This window comes from Trachinotus anak, unplaced genomic scaffold, assembly GCF_046630095.1.
Source record: "Trachinotus anak isolate AG129_WGS33_773 ecotype Australia unplaced genomic scaffold, CSIRO_AGI_Tana_v1 ptg000019l, whole genome shotgun sequence".
Taxonomy (NCBI): Eukaryota; Metazoa; Chordata; class Actinopteri; order Carangiformes; family Carangidae; genus Trachinotus; species Trachinotus anak.
The window spans coordinates 12835001-12855781 of NW_027273870.1; the positions used below are offsets into that span (position 1 = coordinate 12835001).

The following is a 20781-nucleotide window of genomic DNA, read 5'->3' on the forward strand; positions in this document are numbered from 1 at the left end:
GCAGAGAAAAATCCTTATCTGAAACACTGCCACCAAAACACCATGTCTAACTTACACAAGCACACTGTCCTCATGTTGTTGTCCTTCTTCGAACAACAAATATCTTGGAAACATCAAATTCGATAATAAAGCCGGTTTTACTTTAATGAAGAGCTTTTTATTGATATACAATAACTGATGATGAACAGCTGGTACTGATAAGCGTATTTAAACTGCAGTACCACTTTGGTCTAATTTCCATGTGTGGTTGCATGTTGTGTTCTTTCTGTGTGTGACAATCTATTCTGGCTTTAAAACTCTTAAACATTATTGTTCTTCATTTCTTCATCCAGACAGTTGGTCCTTGAACTGATACTGATACAGCTGTCTTAAATAAAAACACATTCATAAAAATACTAAATTGCAGAAATGTGCTCCCTTCATAAAAATTTTGATTCACTCATTCAAAATTGATCATTAATTGCCTTTAAAAGGAAACAGTGTGTTATGTCTGGTGCCCTTTTAATTAACATAGTTTATCCACATCAAATATAGCCAGTAAGTTTAACCAGTTGTTGTCTAATACAAAAAACAAACAAACAATAAAAACACTGCCAATTCAGTTCATTTCTAAAAAACAAAAGGCTTAAGAACAACGAATCATTGGTTGACATTTTCACATCCATTCAAGTAAAGCATCTTTGTTTTCAGTATAATTAGAAAATGTTATTTAGTTGTCATAATAGAAAGTCATTAACTGTATTGTGTTCAAATGCCTCTGTAGCGCATTTTCTATCAAGCTGTGACTGTAATAATTATAAACCCATATTAATTTTACATGTGCACATAAGGCTTATAGTGGCATATGAACACCACAACAACGAAGGTTCTCCATAATCGTCCAGGTAAAATGTGCTGCTGCTTAAATGTGCTCATTTTTACCAAATGTAACTTTTTAGAATTATTTCCTTTATGTCGCAGCTGTCAGTGCTGACTGACTCACTGCATTGTCTTTCACAGTGGTTGGCTGGAAACTCTCAGTCCTCTGATCCACTAAAACATTCCATAATGGCAGAAAAAAGCCCAAGTGTTCACAAAAAAAATCACCTTGGCAAACATGTCAAATGCATCCAGTAAAATATTAGTCTCATTTGAAAGGAATTTAATTACAGGGGGGCCCTCTCAGTTTCACACATTAAAATCACCACTTTAGATCTCATCCACTCGTGTTACACTCAGCAACTGTTATCAACAACCACTGTAACACTCACTGTAAATATTCCTCTTAATACTGATGACATCTGTAACATCTGCACCACCCTTCTCGTTTCTAGTGTAAGAGATGTAAATATTAGGTTACATTCATAAAGTTAATTATTGTTTCACTTTGAACGACTTACAAATATATGTGAAAAAATACAAGCAAAGATGTTTGCAGGATTACCACTTGTCCTTCGGTGCAGAATTGTCAATGTATTTGATGTGAAAAATGTGTGTAGTTTTATATGCCTACGTTATACACTTTCATTCTCGCTCTGGCGTCTTATCATTCCGAACTCCTGCTAGGATCTTAATCAGTTACACATGTTCCTCTCTCTACCACTGTCTTTGCCCTCCTTTCTTTACGATCTGTCTATCCATAGTCGTTTTTAAGCATGTTTCCTCTCCCAGTGACAGTTTAATTCCTTCAATCCATCACCTACTTCCTTTTTTTTTGCTTCGTTACTCACATGCACACTCTCAGGAGCATCGCAAAATTTATGTTTGTAATTGAAAAAGTAAAACTTCAGAGAAGACAGAGAGAAGGAAGAGAAGGAGAAAAGAGAGACAAAGTGACGCACATGCACGCACGCACACACACACACACACACACACAGCACGCAGAGAAAGCAACAGAAAGCAAATCTCTGTGTCTGGAAGTGATTAGGCAAAAGGCAAAAGCCTGTCTTTTCTCTTTGTCTCTGAAGCAGCAGCACAGAGTCCAGCCACCATAACCCTCACCTCACACACACACACACACACACACACACACACACACACACACACACACCTTTCAAAGCAAGCAGCTCCTTGATACCTTTCTGAGTTTACCCACCTCTTACTTTAAATACTTCTCTTACTTCTCTTACACACAGCAAGGTATAAATACACACACAAACATTTTCATTTTAAATGTATCTTTTCATTGCAGTTCAGATAGCAAGATTTGTTTCCTTTTTTGCTGCAGATCAATTGTACAAAAAAAAAATCAATGCACAGCAAAAGACAGTAAAAACACACTGTAACACACTACGTTTTTGAATAGAATAAAAATAGTAGTGCAACAGCAATAGATGACAAAATGTCAAAATACTGTACACCTGTCCTCATCTGATTTAATTTAAAAGTCATCTTTAAAATGATCTGCCAGGTTAAATAATTACATACAGGGATGTTTATCTCTCTTTCACCCTTTAAATCAATGTGTAAAGTATAAATTCAAGTGCATATCAGAGTCATAATGTCAACTTAAAGTTAAATAGGAATACATAAAATAGGACCAAATAAACATCCCTTTTAAAACTAGAATTCATTGAACAGCCCATTCTATCTGCATGATAGATTTGAAAAAATGTTTGGCATTAATGAATCCATACTAATGGCTGTCGATCTCATGTCAAACACTGACTGGACATAATTCTTAACTTTCCTCTTCATGACGAACTGTGATGGGAGGAGTAACAGCAGAATTCAGCAGTGTTTCATCAATAGGCACAGACAGAATTTCTACTCTACACGGGGAGGAACAATTAAAAAAGAGAAGAGAATCAACACTGGTCTCAAGGAGACATCTGAGGGCTGAAAGGTCTTTGGTCACTTTGTCAGCAACTATGACTGACAGCAGTTTGTCCTGAATGTTTCTCATTATGTCCTCTACATTGATTGGTACCATAATTAAGGTAATACTCCACATATCCATTCCCTTTGAATATTGCCCCTATGTAATGGCCTCAAAATCAAAACCAGACCTTGAAGCTAATGCTTACTATATGATTAACCACTGAAATATTTATACGTGTGTGTCACTGTGTGTGTGTGTGTGTGTGTGCCTTAAGAGGAATGTAGCACAGAGACAAAGGCAGTCACTAATTGATTGGCAGAACTGGCTACTTACTGAAGGAGAAGTCGACAGTGATTTAGATTAATACAACCTGATGTACTGAGGCACTGCTTGGTGTGTGGAGCAGTGAGCAACTGAGTGGAAAGAGAAAAAAAAGAAAAGAAAAAATAGAATAACTGCTTGCAGGGCCGACTGACTGTCGCTTACAGAGTAACTTGCTGCTTGATTTAGCCTCATAGTCTTTAGATCAGTCACCACAACCAGGACTCTGAGAAAGAACGGAAAAAAGACAAGAAGAAAGACGAGAACAAAAAAGAGTAAAAATTCCTCCACCTCCCTTCTGCCACTTTCTCAACAAATCCAACTATTAGGCCTCAGTCTGGCACAATTTTAACACACACACACACACACACACACACACAAACACACACACACACAGGTATTGCCTGTATTGTTATTATCAATGAGTTTACATTCAGTCAGTCAGTTCACACAATGAAAGGCAACTGACTAGAGAAAAAGCAATTTCCCAATGCATGCACAGACACACCACACACATCCCTTAGTTACACATACACATGCACAACACACACACACACACACACACACACACAGGACCACTTTCTGTCGCTTGAAGAAAAGAGAAAGAGGGAACTGAATCCAGTTGTCTACCTTGTCTGTGTGAGTACTCCAGTTTTCCCCGGTTTAAAGGGTTAATGCTCCCAAAAAACACATAGGATCCATACAGGCAGCATGAACACTGAGTCGCCCTGCTGCTGCTGCTGCTGCTGCTGCTGAGGGAAAAATAACATTACACCTCCGTCCGTGTTCACCCTCGCTTTTCTCTTCTCTCTTCTTTGGAATAGGTATAAAATGCACCAGCGTTTTCTCTCCCTCTGCGTCTGTGGGACTGCCTCAGTCTTCTCTCTCACTTCTTGTTCTCCTCCAGCCTCAGCGCTCCAAGAGAGTGCTCCAAATGCAGAAAGCAAAAACTGACAAAAAAAAAAAAAAAAAAAACACTGGAGGAAAAACACAATGCTCCTGTTCTCTCTCCTCTGTCTGTCTTTTTATTTTTGCTCTGCTATGTCAGCTACAGAACATGCAGAGTTCTCTGCCTTTATTCTCTACTCCGAACCCTTTCTCCCGCTGCCTCTCTCAATGTGTGTGTGTGAGAGAGAGAAGGAGAGAGAGAGAGAGAGAGAGAGAGAGAGAGAGAGAGAGAGAGAGAGAGAGCCGCCTTCTCGCCTGCTTCTGCTACTTCTGCGGTGTGTGCGTATGTGCGTGTGTGTCCGCCTCGCTCCGTCTCTCTCTCTCTCTCTCCCCCTGTTCTTCTGTAAGTTTGAAGCTCTCTTGCTGGTTGAGCGAGAAGGGAGGCGGAGCCGCGAAGACACAGGGAGCAGAGGGAAGAATGGGATTGGCTGACATAAGGGGGGGATGGGAGTAGGGGTTAGAGAGAGAAAATCGTGAGAGGGTGAGGACATCGAAGGAGGGGCTAGATTATTTTTTCTTTTTTTTTCTTTCTGCGTTTGGAGGCTGGAGGTGGCGATGTCTGGGGAGAGAGAGAGAGAAGAGGAGGAGGGCTGGGGCACTCCCTCTCTTTACCTCTCTTTCTCTCTCCCTCTCTCTGCATTCCTTTGCTCTGATCTCCCCGATTTCCCGACCACATATGTATTCATAGCACAGCAACTACACGTCTCCGCCGCTCACACTCAGAGAGAGAGAGAGAGAGAGAGAGAGAGAGAGAGAGGGGAGGGAGGGACCAGGCTTAACAAAAAGGGATTCAGCAACAGAGGAGAATAAATGTGACACACAGGGACACACGCACATACATACAAACTTGTACACTGTCGCAAGCCCACCGTTTGAAATATTTGCGTGCGTTCACGTATTTGCCTAGGCGCCATTGTCAATGTTCATTTTGACATTTATATTGAAATGAATAAAAATAATAATCTAAAAAAAACCCCAAAACAAATACAGTCAAATGTTGTGTTTTGTGTGTCTGTGATCGTCAGTCATCCAGGTCAGAGTCTCTCTCAGAGCTTCACTGAGGCAGCTGGACTCATTCCAGGTTTTTAAGACGTTTCCTCTCCGAGAGGCTTCATCAGTTCTGAGCCCCAGGAATTGAACCCCTTGTGGGGTCGTCAGCACCTTGACAGCCGCTGGAAAAAAAAAGTTCTCCTTTTGTGCGTGTGTGTGTTTCTGTGTTTATGGATATTTCTGATTTGTGTGAAATAAAGGAATGAGGAAGAACGACCGTGCGATGAGCGCAAACAAAAAAGAAAAGCTGTACTTATGTGATTTGTGGATATTTCTTTAAGTGTGTATACGAAAGAATTTGAAAATCTTAAACAATAATTACATTTGACTCTTATTTTTAATATTTGTAATTTATCATTGCAGAGAATTTAGACACGTGATAATTAAAAAAAATATATGTGTGTTGTGTGCGTACATATGTTTATTCATTCGTATTTCTTATGTTGCAGACTTGTTATAGTAAAATATAATAATAATTTTCATCAGTCTACACTCAAATTGCAGCAAAAAAGAAGCAATTTTTTTAAAGCCTTCCCCCATCTGAGCCTCTACACAACACCACTGTGTCCCTTTCCATCATATCCAATCGATTGACTTTACCACAGGTGGACTCCGAGCAAGGGTGTAGAAACAGACAATGGGAGGCACCCGAGTTAAATTTCGAGTGTCAAATCAAAGGGGTCTGAATACTTCTGTCAATGTGATATTTCATTTTCTGTTTTTCCTTTTTAATAAACCAGCAAAAATGCATGCATGTATATATATATATATATATATATATATATATACACACACACACACACACACACACACACACACACACACACACATACACCACACACACACACATACATACATACATAGTAAGTATGTATGTACAGGTATTTACAGGTAGAGGTATTTATGGCTTTAATATCAGGCATTGTACCAGCTACCAAATTTAACATCAGGTTGTTTATTTTACTGAGGAGGCAGAACATCATTCCACCAGAGGATGAAAGGATGATCACTCAGAGAGAATTTGATACAGACACATCCACTCAATGTCTTTCCCCAAAAATTATATCAAAAATCTATTCAGTAGTGGATAAAAAAAAGACTAAAAAACAAAGGGTGTCACAAGTTAAGAGGACATACATTTCCCGGGCATTTACGATCTATGAACAGAATGCAGAGAAATGCAAAGGGAGATTCATACTGTCATAAGGTAGCTGTATGTACATTCCAAAATTTGGATCATGACAACTGCTGAAATGTCCACTGCAGCTTTATTTCCCATGTGTGCACTAAAGGTTTATAACCCCTGTCCACGCCCCAACAAAGCAGAGCTTTGTGCTTACTATGAAGGCAGACAGCTGCCATTCACCTGGGTGAGAGAATGAGCAGAGTGTATAATGGACCTTAGACTTGGTTCATGCTTTACCATGAGATTCAAGAACCATACACTTTTCTGTGAGAATCAAATTTTTTGATTTTTCCAGTTAAAATTTCTATTAACATAAAGAGGAAATGTTTTTCATTTATGTATGTGGCAAGCTGGAAATATGTTGAAACTGAATGTATCAGTCAAATGTTTACAGATTATGTTTACTGCCAAAATATCCAATCTTGCAAATTATCCATTTGCAGGTACTACAGCATTATTAACTTTTTAACGGTTATGTTTAGACAATGGATTTCAGACTCAACATGTTTTCTAAGATGACATTTCTTTAAATTCCCTTTGTATGCCCACCATCCACCCCAACCACCACTCGACATCTCTGCTGTTGTCAATAAATGTAACACTTCATTTATTTTGACAATAATGTTTTCTACAATGCTGCAACAATTTGCTGTTGCAGTTTAGTTGCATAGACATGCAATTTCTAAGACACGGGTCTGGGAATTAAGGTTATAAATTAGTTCAGTGTTGCCTCTGAGTGGGTATATTCCTTGGCATTGGTTGGCTGACAGCTCACACTGAGTACTGCAAGGAGATGTGCTTTCAACTTTGTGTGCTACTGACTAGAGAAATGTCACACACTTGATGCAAATTATTGTTATTATTTTTTCTTTTTCAACAAATCCACACAGCGTTACCTGTTAACCATTAGTGTATGGGAGAAGCCACCGTGCTGTTAAGCTTGAGTTTTACAAAGAAAAGAGAAACAAGTTAGCCTAACTTGTTAACTTTAAGTTCTGACCCCACCTAGACATTACCCTTTATTTATGTCATTTCAACATCTACCAGCACCACTGGCAACTTCCTGCACACATCCCCTGTTATTGAAAGGTGAGTATCTAGGTTTTGTGAGCCATCTTTCTTCCAAAGGTGGTGATGGAAAACCATGCTGTCAACACTCATAACAACAAAGTACCGAGGTCAAATACAGGGCTAAATGATGGGCAACAACTTCAGAGATCCAGCTGGTTAACTGTCTGTTCACAGTGGTGCAGAGGTGCCTGCAGTGGCGGGTTTACTCGACTCTATTCATGCTCCATTTTTTTTTAAAGTGGCCTGTCCAACAAAGGATAAATGCCCTGTGCTATAAAAAGTGACAAGCATGACTACTCTTGCATATTTAGTTCACTCAAGAATGGGCCAGTAGTATTTGCACATTGTCACTTAACTTCTGCTTCTTGACTTATGGGCGTGCAGATCATTATGAAATTAACATTAGCCACAGAGGAGACACATTTTGTAATCAATACTGGCCCACAGGCCATGAGGTGAGACAACTACATCATTCTGTCTTTTGAGTGAACTATTTCTTATTCCTTAGTGCATCCACACATTCTATCACCTTGCAAAGTTATCTTTTGGGACAGTAGTTTCATTTGTAAACTATCTCTTGGAAAAGCTTATTTGCAACAGTTATTGCAGGCCAGAGTTTCCCACCATTATAAAATTAACATTATTGTGAACAGGCAATTTGCGAATGTTTCTGTTCCCACACAGGCCTAATGCAATGAATGTAAGATATATTCAGCATGAGGCAATACTGTTGTTTCACTCAGAGATTAATTTGAGAATGGCACACCTGATTTTCAAAACAAAAACATTTCAAAACTCATTGCGACAATGCTCAATACAACTTCAAAATCAACTTTAGGGAAGCAAAGATGGCCCCAGTATTTGTAGCAGATTAGTGAGTGTATTTTTAAACCCAGAGCATTTCCAGGAATGGTTCTCCACAAAATGAATGTTCACTCATAATCTGTTCAACTAAATATTACCTCAAGGTCAAATGAGTATCTGCAGTGAATTATAAACCAACAGGGCAGGTAGGCGGCAGGTAATATTTCCTTTTTCCCAGAATGGCGAAACAGAGGGATGACCCAACCTACTCTACCTCTGACTATCTTGCCCTGATAGTCTGACCCTAACCAATCATCACTCCTCATACCTAAACCTAACCAAGCCAACCAAAGATGGCAATGAGTACTAGCCAATCAGAGGCAGAGGAGCTGGCTTGCAGCACACAACTGAATGTTACACATCAGAGGGGATTTAAAGTTCAGTTAAACTGAAAAATAAATGGGAACATGCCTTATGCCAGCATATACCCTGCACTACACCACTGCCTGTTGGGCTTTTGAAATGTTGCCTTTAAGAAATCATGCTAAGAATGAAAATAGAAATCATTAGATCAAGAAAGGAGCTGATGACTGAGGACAAATGATAGGGGCAAATTGGGAAAAGAAATCATGAGATGAATGTGGAATAATTCATGAAAAAACATAAGCAAGAGACAAGGAAAGAAGAGCAGCGTAAGTGTGTGTTTTATTTCCTGTCACACAGTTAAGCCAGTCCATTTTTATGGGGTCCTTTGATTCTGAACTATAACAGATAGTTGTGCCCAAATAACTAATTTTGTCATGACTGACACAACCGTAGACACAGCCTAAATATTTTATGAATCTATATATCATTATCATCATCACATATACACGCACAAGCTAATGATATAAGCATTAGCTAGAGGTTAATGGAGTATTGATTATGGCATAGAGGCCATTGGCAAAGATATGTGGGTATAAATTGTGGAATTATCCTTAATCCTTAGTGCTGTTGCTTTTTTATTTATTTATTTATTTATTTTTACAAATTTCCCTGGTATACACAATTGCTATGTACTGCATGTATATAGATATATCTGTCTGTATTGTAAATACTTCCATGTCTGCTTTCAGCTCTTTCATGGGCCACGGGTCCCACTCAGGATCCACTTATTGGCTACCCTGTCACAGCACACTGGAAGCTGGTGAATGGGTGTCTGCCAATAACTGAAAGTCATATTTGCCGATGAGTAATCTCACACTGACCAGGACCCCTGCCAGTGAATGAGCTAATGGTATAAGAGGCAGATACTTCAGTGATATTTTACTAAAAACACAAAGGGTCTAGAAAGTTTGTGGCTGCTGGTGTGCAAAGGTTTGTCATTCTCATAGTGCTTTGTTGTAGTTAAAGATTGCAGAGTTTTCTCCCAGTAATTGCAGGTGACAGCCTGGGGGTTTGAATTTCCAATGTGAGGAAAGGGATGGCTGGCTGTGAAACTGAAACCTTCCTATGTAATAAATTAATAATGAGTATTAAATATTCCTTTCTTCTAAAGTCAGTCCAAAGTCAGTGTTGCATAGTATTTCAAATCAATAAAAACAACACAATTGCTGGTATAAGACATGCTCTTAAAGCTATTTTAAAATGGCAAAAGTTCTAAAACATAATAAAACAAGTCATAACATGGTTTTAAAATGAACAGAAATTGTGAAAATATGCAATAAACTGAAAGATAGGCTGTTCTTCAACACTGATCTGGATACACATGACATCCTGCATGTTGGCCAGGAACTGGCAAGACAGGTCTAAGACATATCTAAGAGGATGAAACAATTAGTAAACACACTGCTGGTCCAACAGCATCTGAAGCCCCCTCCCCCACACATTTCTGATGTTAGAACTGTTGCTTACAATTTTCTCAGCTGGGAGTTTGTAAATTTTCTAATTTTGTAATCATGTAATCTTTGGCACTGACTGTCAGACCATTTGAAAATAAATAGTTCCACCTCTCTGTAAAGTGAATGAATTGTTTTACTCATCTTGTGTTACTTCACTAAACTCCATCAAAACTGACACCAAAGAGTCCTTGATTTTCTGCTTCAGAGTCGCTGTCTTGAAAGGAAGAGTGTTTTAAGGGGAAGGGATTGCATTTGAGTCTCATACATTTCTGAATGTTTTCCCACGTTAAAACTAAACTTCAGTGAGAAAAAAAACATAGTCTTCTATTGAGGAATTTTAGATCCCTATAGATCCCAACAAAAGAGAGACGACTACCTGGGCCATTTTCTTTTTCTATTCCTTTTCTCAATCTCCATCCTTCCAGCAGTGAGGCTTTTCCACCAGTGTATTTGCTGGTATCCCCCACTGACAGACACAATATAGACCCTATGCACCCACAGAGTGTGTGTGGTGTGTGTGTGATCAATAGAGAAAAGGAGACGTGTGTGTGTGTGTGTGTGTGTGTGTGTGTGTGTTTGACTGCAAGTTCATCTGTTCTCATCATTTCAATACCCTATGTGTGTATGTGGGTATGAGTGTGGGCAATACGGGTCCCTCTTTCATTCATTGTATAAGGCCCATTCTAGGGAAATTCACAACCTTAGAGTGAGAGAAGGCAAGAGAGAGATGGAAATGAAAGAGAAACATGAGAGGAAAACAGTGGAGAAGGAGACACACAGAGAGAAAAACAAAGAGAGGACAGAAACAGAAAGACTAGCTTAAACAAACCAGCTGGTGAATTAAAGAGAGAAAAAACAATGAGGTGAGAATAGTAAACCAGCAGATGGAGAGGAAAAGAAAGGAAAAGAAAAGAGAGCCTTTTATTTTTTCTTAATCCTTCATTCAGTATGTGGGAATTTGCGTTGATAGTGCGATAAAATAGCACAACTCCCTGTCACTGTGGTGATGTTTTTGTGTGTGTGTGTGTGTGTGTGTGTGTATGTGTGTGCGTGTGTGCCACTATGAGTTTGGACATTTCAGCCTCCTGGCCATACTACAAAATAACAGTAATCATCTTGACCAGTGCACCCCATAGCCATGTGTGAGGGAGCAAAAGAGAGCGGTCGACAAATGCGTGTGTATACATGTGTATGTATGTGCACATTACACTGTCAACCTTTGTGCAGCCCATTCTAAATAACAGTGATTACTAAGATCATATGGGGGTGGACTAAACCATTTAGGATAAATGATGGCGACCTGCAGCTTTACCCACCTGTAGTTTAAGCACAACATACTATAACACTAACACACGCATGCCTGCGCGCACACACACACACACACACACATACTTGTACTTCCATCTTTGTGAGGACACTCCTTGACATAACGCTTTCCCTAGCCCTTTACCCTAACTTTAACCATCACAACTGAGTGCCTAACCCTAACCCTAACCCTAACCTTAACCTAAACCTAATTTTAACCATAACTCTAAAACTTTGAGTCTTAACCCTCAAAATGTGATTTTAAGGTGTCTCAAAAAGTGAGGACCAGCCAAAATGTCCTCACTTTTCCAAAATGTCCTCACTCTGTTGGTAAAATACTTTTTTTGGTCCTTACTATGTAGCAAGTACAAGTACACACACACACACACACACACACAGAATGCCCACACAGATTACTGTCTTTTCAGAGTCACATGATGAAAATAGGCTAAATTCACGGCCACACAAAGATGTATGGTGATGAAAGAGGACACACACCCTGTGTTTCTAAGGAAAAGGCTGTTTAGGTGTGTGAATGTCTGTGTGTGTGTGTGTGTGTGTGGCTACTGGTATTGTGACACAGCCACTTCTTTAAATCAGTCACGCAGTGTCACTGGTTTACGTTTAACAACCATTCAGTGATGCAGACAACCATGCATATACCTCATACGCATATATAACCATGCAACAGGTTTAGCTTTGTGAGGGTGATCTGCTATTCAATGAAAACTGCATGGCAGTTAAAATACAATGAGTGGCTCCTCTGCGATAAAAGGGCAGGAGACAGAAAAAGAGACAGGTTTGAAAAATTTGAAACTATCCTGCCATTATGCATTATGTAGCTAAACAATGCCAAATATATAGCTGAATATGTGTGTTTGTGTTCTTTAATAATCTGTAATAGTAAAAGATGCATTGAACAACTGTATATTCTAAATATTATTATATTTATATATTATATATTATAAACTATAAACTCTACAACACATACAGACATACAGACATGTACACATACACTATATGCACCTTGTGGTTATGAATATCAACACACACATTTATCGTTTGTACATCTATATTAATGAGGACACTCACAAATGCTGCACAAATGCATTCGTTAGCCCCTTAACCTAACCTCAGCTATCAAAATTCAATACCTAACCTCTAACCCTAACTTAAACCTAATTCTATCCTAAACTGTGGAGAACTGTAATGGCCAAAAATTAATTAATAAATAACTCAGAAAATAAATGAATATACCATTAAATGCATCGCAAATAATATTAATAAATGAGTATATGCATTAATTAAGTAATAAAATGCATATGACTGGTGTTTCTGTTTTAATTTGCTTTTGTATTTATGTACCTTTGTGTTAATTCATCAATTTATTTACTTTCCCATTTGAATTTCAATTTAATGTATTTACTTATTCATGATTTATTCATCTATTCATTTATTAATCCCCACATTTCTGTTTAATTATGCAAATAAGGGGGCTGTCATTCAAAGTGTGTCATGGAGCGCATGCATGGACACAGTTGTTGACCTTTTTGAATTCAGTAATTCGGGCACTCATCCGTCCAGGTCAGTGAATGTCCACTTATGAGAGGACAGTGCTGACAGAACAGAGTGGATGCGGTATGCCCGTAGATCACCAATGTTATGTTTCACTATCTTCATTTTGCAGCATGCATTTGCAAAAACGATAATATTACAAATATACAAAACACTTTAATGACAAAGTCAGTTTATATGCAGATGATATCCTTTCATATCCAATGAAACCATCAATTTCCCTAACCTAAGTCTCTAATCTTATTTAAAATTTGAATTGTGCTCTCTGTCTCTCTCTCTTTATTATTATTATTGATAACACCATTACCCATAGTATATACGGCTGTTCTTGCTCTCTCTCTCTCTCTCTCTCTCTTTTCCCCTCTCTCCTCCCACCACCACTCTCTCTCCTCTTAAACCCAACCAGTCAAGGCAGACGGCTGCCCACCCTGAGCCTGGTTCTGTCCGGTTTCTTCCTGTTAAAAGGGAGTTTTTCCTCCACCTGTCGCCAAGCGCTTGCTCTTTGTGGGAACTAATGGGTTTTTCGCTATAATAAAGTAAGGGCTCAATCTTACCCTGTAAAGTGCCTTGAGATAATGTATATTATGATTTGGCACTATACAAATAAATTCAATTGAATTGAATTTTTTTCAAAATGTAATCTTAATTTTTTATCTTAATTCCCTCCTTACTTTTTATCCACTGGAACAACTTCTATCTATCTATCTATCTATCTATCTATCTATCTATATCGTGAAAAATGTCCATACTACAAAAAATGTATTCATTTTTTTCTATGACCACGGTCTGACCTGCTTCACACAGATTTTACCCCCTGGACTCCATCATGAACAAATTTTTGTGGAAAAACTAAAATTACTGCCTTGTATGCCTCCAACAACCATTCACGTTACAGGAAATATGGTTGTAATCACCCCCTCTGCTGCTGAGTTACAGTAATGAATAATAAACCGTCATCACGTCATCATTTTATCTTATTAGACATTTTCATTAAATTGTACCATATTTATTTTATAAACATATGACTTCTTGAATAATGGGAAAAAACATTTTTTGTGAGGTCACACTGACCTTGACTCTAAATCTTTGACTACTAAATTCCAATCAGTTCATGCTTGAGTACAAGTGGACGTTAGTACCAGATGCAATGAAATTCCCTCCAGATGTTCCTGTTATATTGTGTTCACATGAATGGGATGGACATGAGGTCTCAGTGACCTTAACCTTTGACCAACAAAATCTAAAATGTTTCCTTTAGAATAAGTTAATTTTTGTGCTAAATTTGAAGACATTCAAGACAAACATGCATCTGGCCACAGCTGTCAAAAAAAGATTTGACAACAAGAATCTCAACTGTCTTTGTAGATGAGAGTCGCCGGTACTTTGTGTAGCTCGTGTAGCTAAGGTTTGTCCAAAAACTTGCTAGATTGGTTGCTAGGTGCTATTCTTGCCACAAAGACACTAATTTGGCAACACAGATTATTCATGTCAAATCATTTTGAAAGAGCAATGACTAATGGGGAAACTCCAACACTCAGCCGCCCGACCAGTGGAGTAACCTTCAACTCAAGCATGCGGCATTCAGCTGACCAATGGTGTAACTTCATCAGTCAGTCAGTCAGTCAGTTGGTGACTTTGTGTTTATAGGGCTGGCCCTGCTGTTGTGGTCCAACCAAAGAAAGAAAAAATGATCAATCTAAGTAATTAGATTCTCTCCGTTATTCCTTGTCATGTCTGATTATAGCTGCTTATCCTTATGCCAGTCCTTTCTTCTGTCGTACCTGTGCATGTCCTCTCATCCACTCATTCACTATCTTAACTTCCCATAATTACCTTCTTTCCTTAACCTTCCTTTCTCTCCAAGCGCATCACTGCATCATCATTTACAAGAACAGCTACGTTGTGAACCTTTAACCTTGGATTCTTCATCTATGTGTATGTGGGTGTGTGGGAGAGAGAGAGCAAGAGGGAAGAGAGAGAGAAAGAGAGAGAGACACAGAGAGAGATACACAAAGGCAGGTGGTAAATACAGTAATACCTTTACCTGATATCTATTACACACATACAGGGGCATGGCCCATATTAAGTTACAATGTAGAAGAAGCTTGAACAAGTATAAGCGGATTACAAATAGCTTGAGTGTGCAATATGAGGGAGATAAGACCTGAGAGAGTGGGTTGGTGGTGGTGGTGGTGGTGGTGGTGGTTGGGGGGGGGGGGGGGGGGGGGGGTGATGGAGAGAAGGGAGGGAGACAGAGAGAAAGAAAGAGTTGAAGTAATAAAAACTGGATGACTCATTCATAAAAAATGCTTCACCTTCCCTTCACACAAGCTTTTGATTTTTTTTCTCGTTACCGTTCTTGTCTCATTTTCACCTTTGTTCTCTCCTCATAGATGATGTGATTAGTTAAAAGCCTCCATCCGCTGATGGAGATGGAAGCAGAGAGGGCTGCACATGCATGCCCCAGTGCGTATGTGTGTGAGTGTGTTTGGCTCACAGCAGAGGTGCCATTCAAAAACCACCTCCTCACCCCCTGTTACACAAACAACGAACCTGTCCCCTCTCTCTTTCTGGCACTGGCACTAGCACTGGCACACACACACACACACACACACACACACACACACACACACACCCATGGTTCTATTTTAGTATCCAGGCAGGTTTGTAAATGTGATAAGACCCTTATATCTCAGGCAGCTCTGACAAATGGTGTTTATTGCAAAATTATACTTTAAAAAAGGTTTATGGTCCAACCACATTTTATGAACTATACAATTCATTTTTACTTAATCTATCATATGATTAGGGCTATAGATCTATTATACCATAATAATATCTTACATTAATAACATGTTAAAAACAATAGCACAATGACATGTGTAAGCACTTCCAGTGTTGCTTCTCATTGACCTTTTACTGATGGTGTCTTTCAGTCTTAGTTCTTTTTACTGGGCAGGTAATGAGCATCTATAATGGTGGTTAGTTGGTTTCACAGATCACACCGCATTCTGAGCAGCAGCAAGGGCGTGATGGCCAAACAGCTCATTTGAATATTGGTAAATCTCACTCAAATTAATTTTCGCTATAGTTTACACTCTGTAGTTCATGTTGTCTGCAGTTAGTTTATTTGACCTTTGACCTAATGCTTTTCATACATCACACTAAGTTTATCTATTTATTCAAATTTCCTTAAAGCATTATTATGATATTTTTGTTGCTGCTGGCTGCTGCTGCTACAGGGATGTCTTGTCAGGCCTAATCAGAATATACAGGAAGTGGCCAATCAGACTACAGTCTGGCTGTTTCAAATTAAATGATGTGCCTACCACATTATAGGGAGGGATTAGGATTTCTAGTTTAGAGGTTGGGTTTATTTTATAGAAATGTATTTGTTTTTTGATACTTTTGCTTCAGTTGGTAAAATATTTAAACTGATACTGTATTTGTAGTTGAGTTGGTAGTGTTTGTGTTTGTTTAACAGGTTTTGTCATAAAATGTTTCATCAGCTATTAAATATGTTCCTCTTTGTGTTTGTTAGGTCATTTTTGTTCAGATCTATTCAATTTATGTTAAGTTGTTATAGCCTGAGTTTATTTCTTTTCAGTTGACATGGGCCCAGAACATTTGTTGCATATTTTTCAAATAGTTTTCTCCATTTTTGTAAAAAATGTCCCCATAGGTCACCTGTTTTATTATGATCCATAGTTATGTTTTATTGGTAGGTGACCTCTAGTGGCTGTAGTAATTATGATGGATGAAAAGTCAGGTGATGCAGTATAGTCATATAGCAACACAGTCAGTAGACGGTTCTCTGATGATTGCTTGTACTTGTGTGGTTGGCAAAGTTGTCTGATATTTTTTGGGGGAAATGTGAACTAGCCAACTTGAAGCGCTGTCTCCTTGCAAAGAAGTTTGGTTAAATCCTCTGTGTCAGTGAAGACTTAAAATCAAGGATATTTAAGGCTCAACCATTTGAGAAAACATTTTCTTCCTCCAATCCAGGAAAAAAAAACCCTTCACTGTACAAATGTAGCCCTATAAATACAGGTAAACAACATATAGTGTATTTACTTGTTAAACTGATAATTCTTTCCTCCAACCATAGAAGACCTATTATTTTTTGTCAGAAAGTAACCAGTTCTTTATGACACTAAACACACAGCATTTGTGTTTGAGGATTCCTCACACAAACTGAAGATGAATCCTCGCACTAAGGTAGGGTTTTTCCTTGTGCCATACAGAAGAGACTCAGTGACTCAAACAGAGCAATACTAAGTGTTGTCTTAACCTGCCAAGTCTAAGGGACAGACAGACTGGCCGACCCACTCAGACACACATATGCATATGCATATACACATGCACACAATTTCATACACACACATATTCAACTAAACAGCCTTTGTTAGTGTCATAATCACATTTAGTAGAAGCCATATGACACTAGAAATAGCTGCCAAGGACAGACAAGGCGATCTGGGACAGTGTGAGTTTTTATGCAGCTAAGAGAGATGAAAATAATAACAAAACAAGGCACTGTGTGTGTGTGTGTTTCTGCATGTGTGTCTGCATGTGTGGGGGGAGGTGTGTGAAGTTTCTCAGTAAAATCACCCATATGCTGAGGTCAGCCACACTATCACTAGCTTTCCAGACACTCAGGCAGGCTAGCATATCTGTGTGTGCGTGAGACACAGAGGGAGGCAGGGTGAGACATTAGTACAGTGGTAGATATTTCTCCATTAACGGTGAAAATCATTAATTCTTTATATAATTAATACACTGAATTCAAATCAATGTTTCCTAATTAAAAAATATGTTGAAGTGTTTGTTCCAAATGCTCCCTTGCTTTTCCACTGGTTATTAAAGGGATCAGTTTGAGGACATTTCCTGCTGGGTTTGATGTCACTAAAAGACAGTAATGTGAACTGAGTCTGCTCTGCACTGTAATTTCAGACTGGGAAAGGATTAATATTTAAATCAATCACACTGGATTAAAATGCCACGAATAAACATGCACACCTGTCCCTCCTATACAATAAACACTTCACTTTCCAATTCCCTCTGCAGGGTATTTAATTATCTCTGTTAGCATAGGTAAAATTGATGCACCACCAAAATTGCTGACAAATCACATCACTCCAAATGACGAGTTCCTTCATTGTGATGGTGAGGGACTGAATCTTAGTGGTCATCAGGAATGCACTTACTATAAGGCCACATCAGCACAAAAACATAATCTTAAACAGTTTTTAATTCTCAGACACTGGCACTGTCGTAATGATGTAAAGAGCAGGGAGGACAGACAAACGAACAAGAGCAGGAGAGAGAGAGAGACAGAGAGGCCCTTCAACCTAAAACAACATATAGACAAGGCAGGTATACTTTTTCATCAAGGTAATAATAATATGACCTGTAGGAGTATACCAGCAGCAGGAGAAGCTGACCTTCATCTTTAGGGTGACAATAATAAACGGGTAGAGGTTGTGGAATATTTTGGTCATGGTTTGGTTTCGGTGGAAATCCCGGGGCAAAGGGCGGCCATTGCATTCACCTTCCTGAGGGTTGTCCCCCTCAATATATAATTGTAAAACTATTTTGGTAAATTTTAGGGAATATAATAATATGTAATATGTAATGAAAGCACAATGTGATTTCGAAAAAGACGGTCGTACAATTGTTTTTCAGCGCACCAAAATTCCAAATAGCAAAGGAGACAGAGAGAACAGAGCTGGGCTCAGAAAGACGGGGAGACCAGGCACAATCAGACAGTCTGGAGTCTCAGGTAAAGTTGGTAGAGCTTTCATTTATCTGTGTTTTTGTGAAATAATAAGGGTTTCCATTATTTGCATTTTATACAAATACACAAAGATTAAAGTGGACTGCATCAATCCAGATCAGCAAAGACACCTTTGATTAATAAGTAAATAAATGGTGTCTAAATAGAATGAGACAGAGGAGCAGATGCACACAGACACAGAGGCTGGAGAGAAGCCCCTCCTCAAAACATGATGGTCTTTTTAACTTCATTATTGCAAAAAAGTGATGTCCTGTTGATCCAGGAACTCATAAAAAATCTGTGTTATAACATGTGATCAAGAAAAAACTTGACTGTCAGAGGGAATTGCACTTATGATGTGTTACACTGCCCCACCACCTGTGTGTCCTCCTTAGAAAGGGCTCCTGAGAACTTTTTCTGTTTATTGACCTGAAATTTCCATCCATGGTTTAGGCACAAAAAAATGGTGGTTAGGATTAGGGAAAGGACTTTTGTCATGGATACAGTAATAAACACCCAGTTATCCAATTATGGATAAAAGGAACACAATATTACAATATCACACAGGAAACAACCAGTGGTCTCCTGTGTCAAAGTCCTGCATTTTGTCAACCCATCTGTCTCCCACAACCCTCTTCCTAATGTGGACTCCACTTATAACATCAACCAGCAACAGTCTCCCACATGCATAATAATATCCCCTCGTTTACAGAGTGGGTCCTCTGGTGTAAATACAAAGAAAAACACTGCTTATTATTGATTTGGTTTCCATTACATAATGATAAAACTTTCTGAATTGATTGCAGTTTGTGTGTTTTAACTTTTTGAACATTTTAGCACATTTTAACAACACTGTGATAATACTGATAACCATGATAATTTTGGGTTACATCATTGTGATATTAAACTTTTATACTGTTCCATCCCAAACAGTCATTAGAGGTGGCTTAACATGTTACTATGGGTTGAAATGAGCTGCTCTCACAGCTGACCTATGAGTTTGTTTTTTTTTTTTACACGAGGACAGTCTCAGACTGAGAGAGGATTTAAAAGTAAGAGAGAGCAGTGATGTCCTAATGATGTAGTGGCTGTCAGAGCATTTGCTTCAGAGAGCAAATGATCCTGTAAGACCAGCACAGCTACTGATCCAGCTATAACACAGCTCAACATGCTAATGATTGCGTGTGTGTGTGTGAGTGTGTGTGTGTTTGAGTGTATATGTGTGTTTGAGAGAGAGAGAGACAGAGAGAGTGAGGTGGAATAATACCGTATAACAAAAACAGGTCATTTACTGTGTTGTCTATAAAAAAAGGGAGAAAAGGGAGAAGAGGTTGAAAGAGCACATGTGTAAGTGTGCAGGCTTATGACTCTGTGTGTGTGTGTGTGTGTGTGTGTGTGTGTGTGTGTGTGTAATTTTGACGTGACACTTCATCAATTCTCCCATTAGAGTGCGACAGATATGAAACCCAATCGGAACCTGATCTGCTTGATAGCCAATCTCAGTTCTCACCTTGAATACTTTCAGTACCTCCCTCCTCCCACACACACTCTGCATCCTCATACATGTGCCAGCACAGGATATCTTTTTACTTCTCAGAAATCACCAAGCTGTAATACAAAGTCACAGGAAGAAAGTGTCACACCTTTTACCTTTTCACCAAACTCAAAACCTCTTTGATCTCTGATTCAAAGATGTTGAAATGTTGAAAATGTAACATTGTAACATGTAAAAATCTTCTCTTTAAAGACAGTTTACAAATTATATGGACATCTTGTAGTTACAGCACTCATGAATCATAACTATTCTACAACTCAGGTTTCTTTTCTTGGTGACAGGAGTGGAACCTGATGTGGTCCTGTTTTAGCTCATCCACCCAAAGGTTCGACGTGTTGAGCGCTCTGAGGCTACATCCACACTATGACCCCTGTCTAGATGTGACTGTTTTAGCTTCTTATTATAAATGTTCTCCATACATGCTAACACACCTGAAAACACAAACATACATGACCATTCACGTACCCTAGGCATGCACAAGCCGGTGTAAACAGGAAGCAGATTGTATAC

The 20781-nt window shown here is 38.8% G+C and overlaps 1 protein-coding gene across 4 annotated transcripts in view; it reads right to left on the reverse strand.

Moving 5' to 3' along the window:
• Positions 1-20781, reverse strand: part of tenm3 (teneurin transmembrane protein 3) — a 310851-nt gene that overhangs the window by 186017 nt on the left and 104053 nt on the right. Inside the window, exon 1 of one of the 4 annotated variants that reach the window (XM_071504950.1) lies at positions 3752-4406. The exons of 2 other annotated variants lie outside the window; for them this stretch is intronic. The gene's annotated coding sequence lies outside the window, so the exon portion shown is untranslated. Of the gene's footprint in view, positions 1-3751; positions 4407-20781 lie in introns of those variants that run through there. One more of the 4 variants, XM_071504953.1, reaches the window with a different exon arrangement.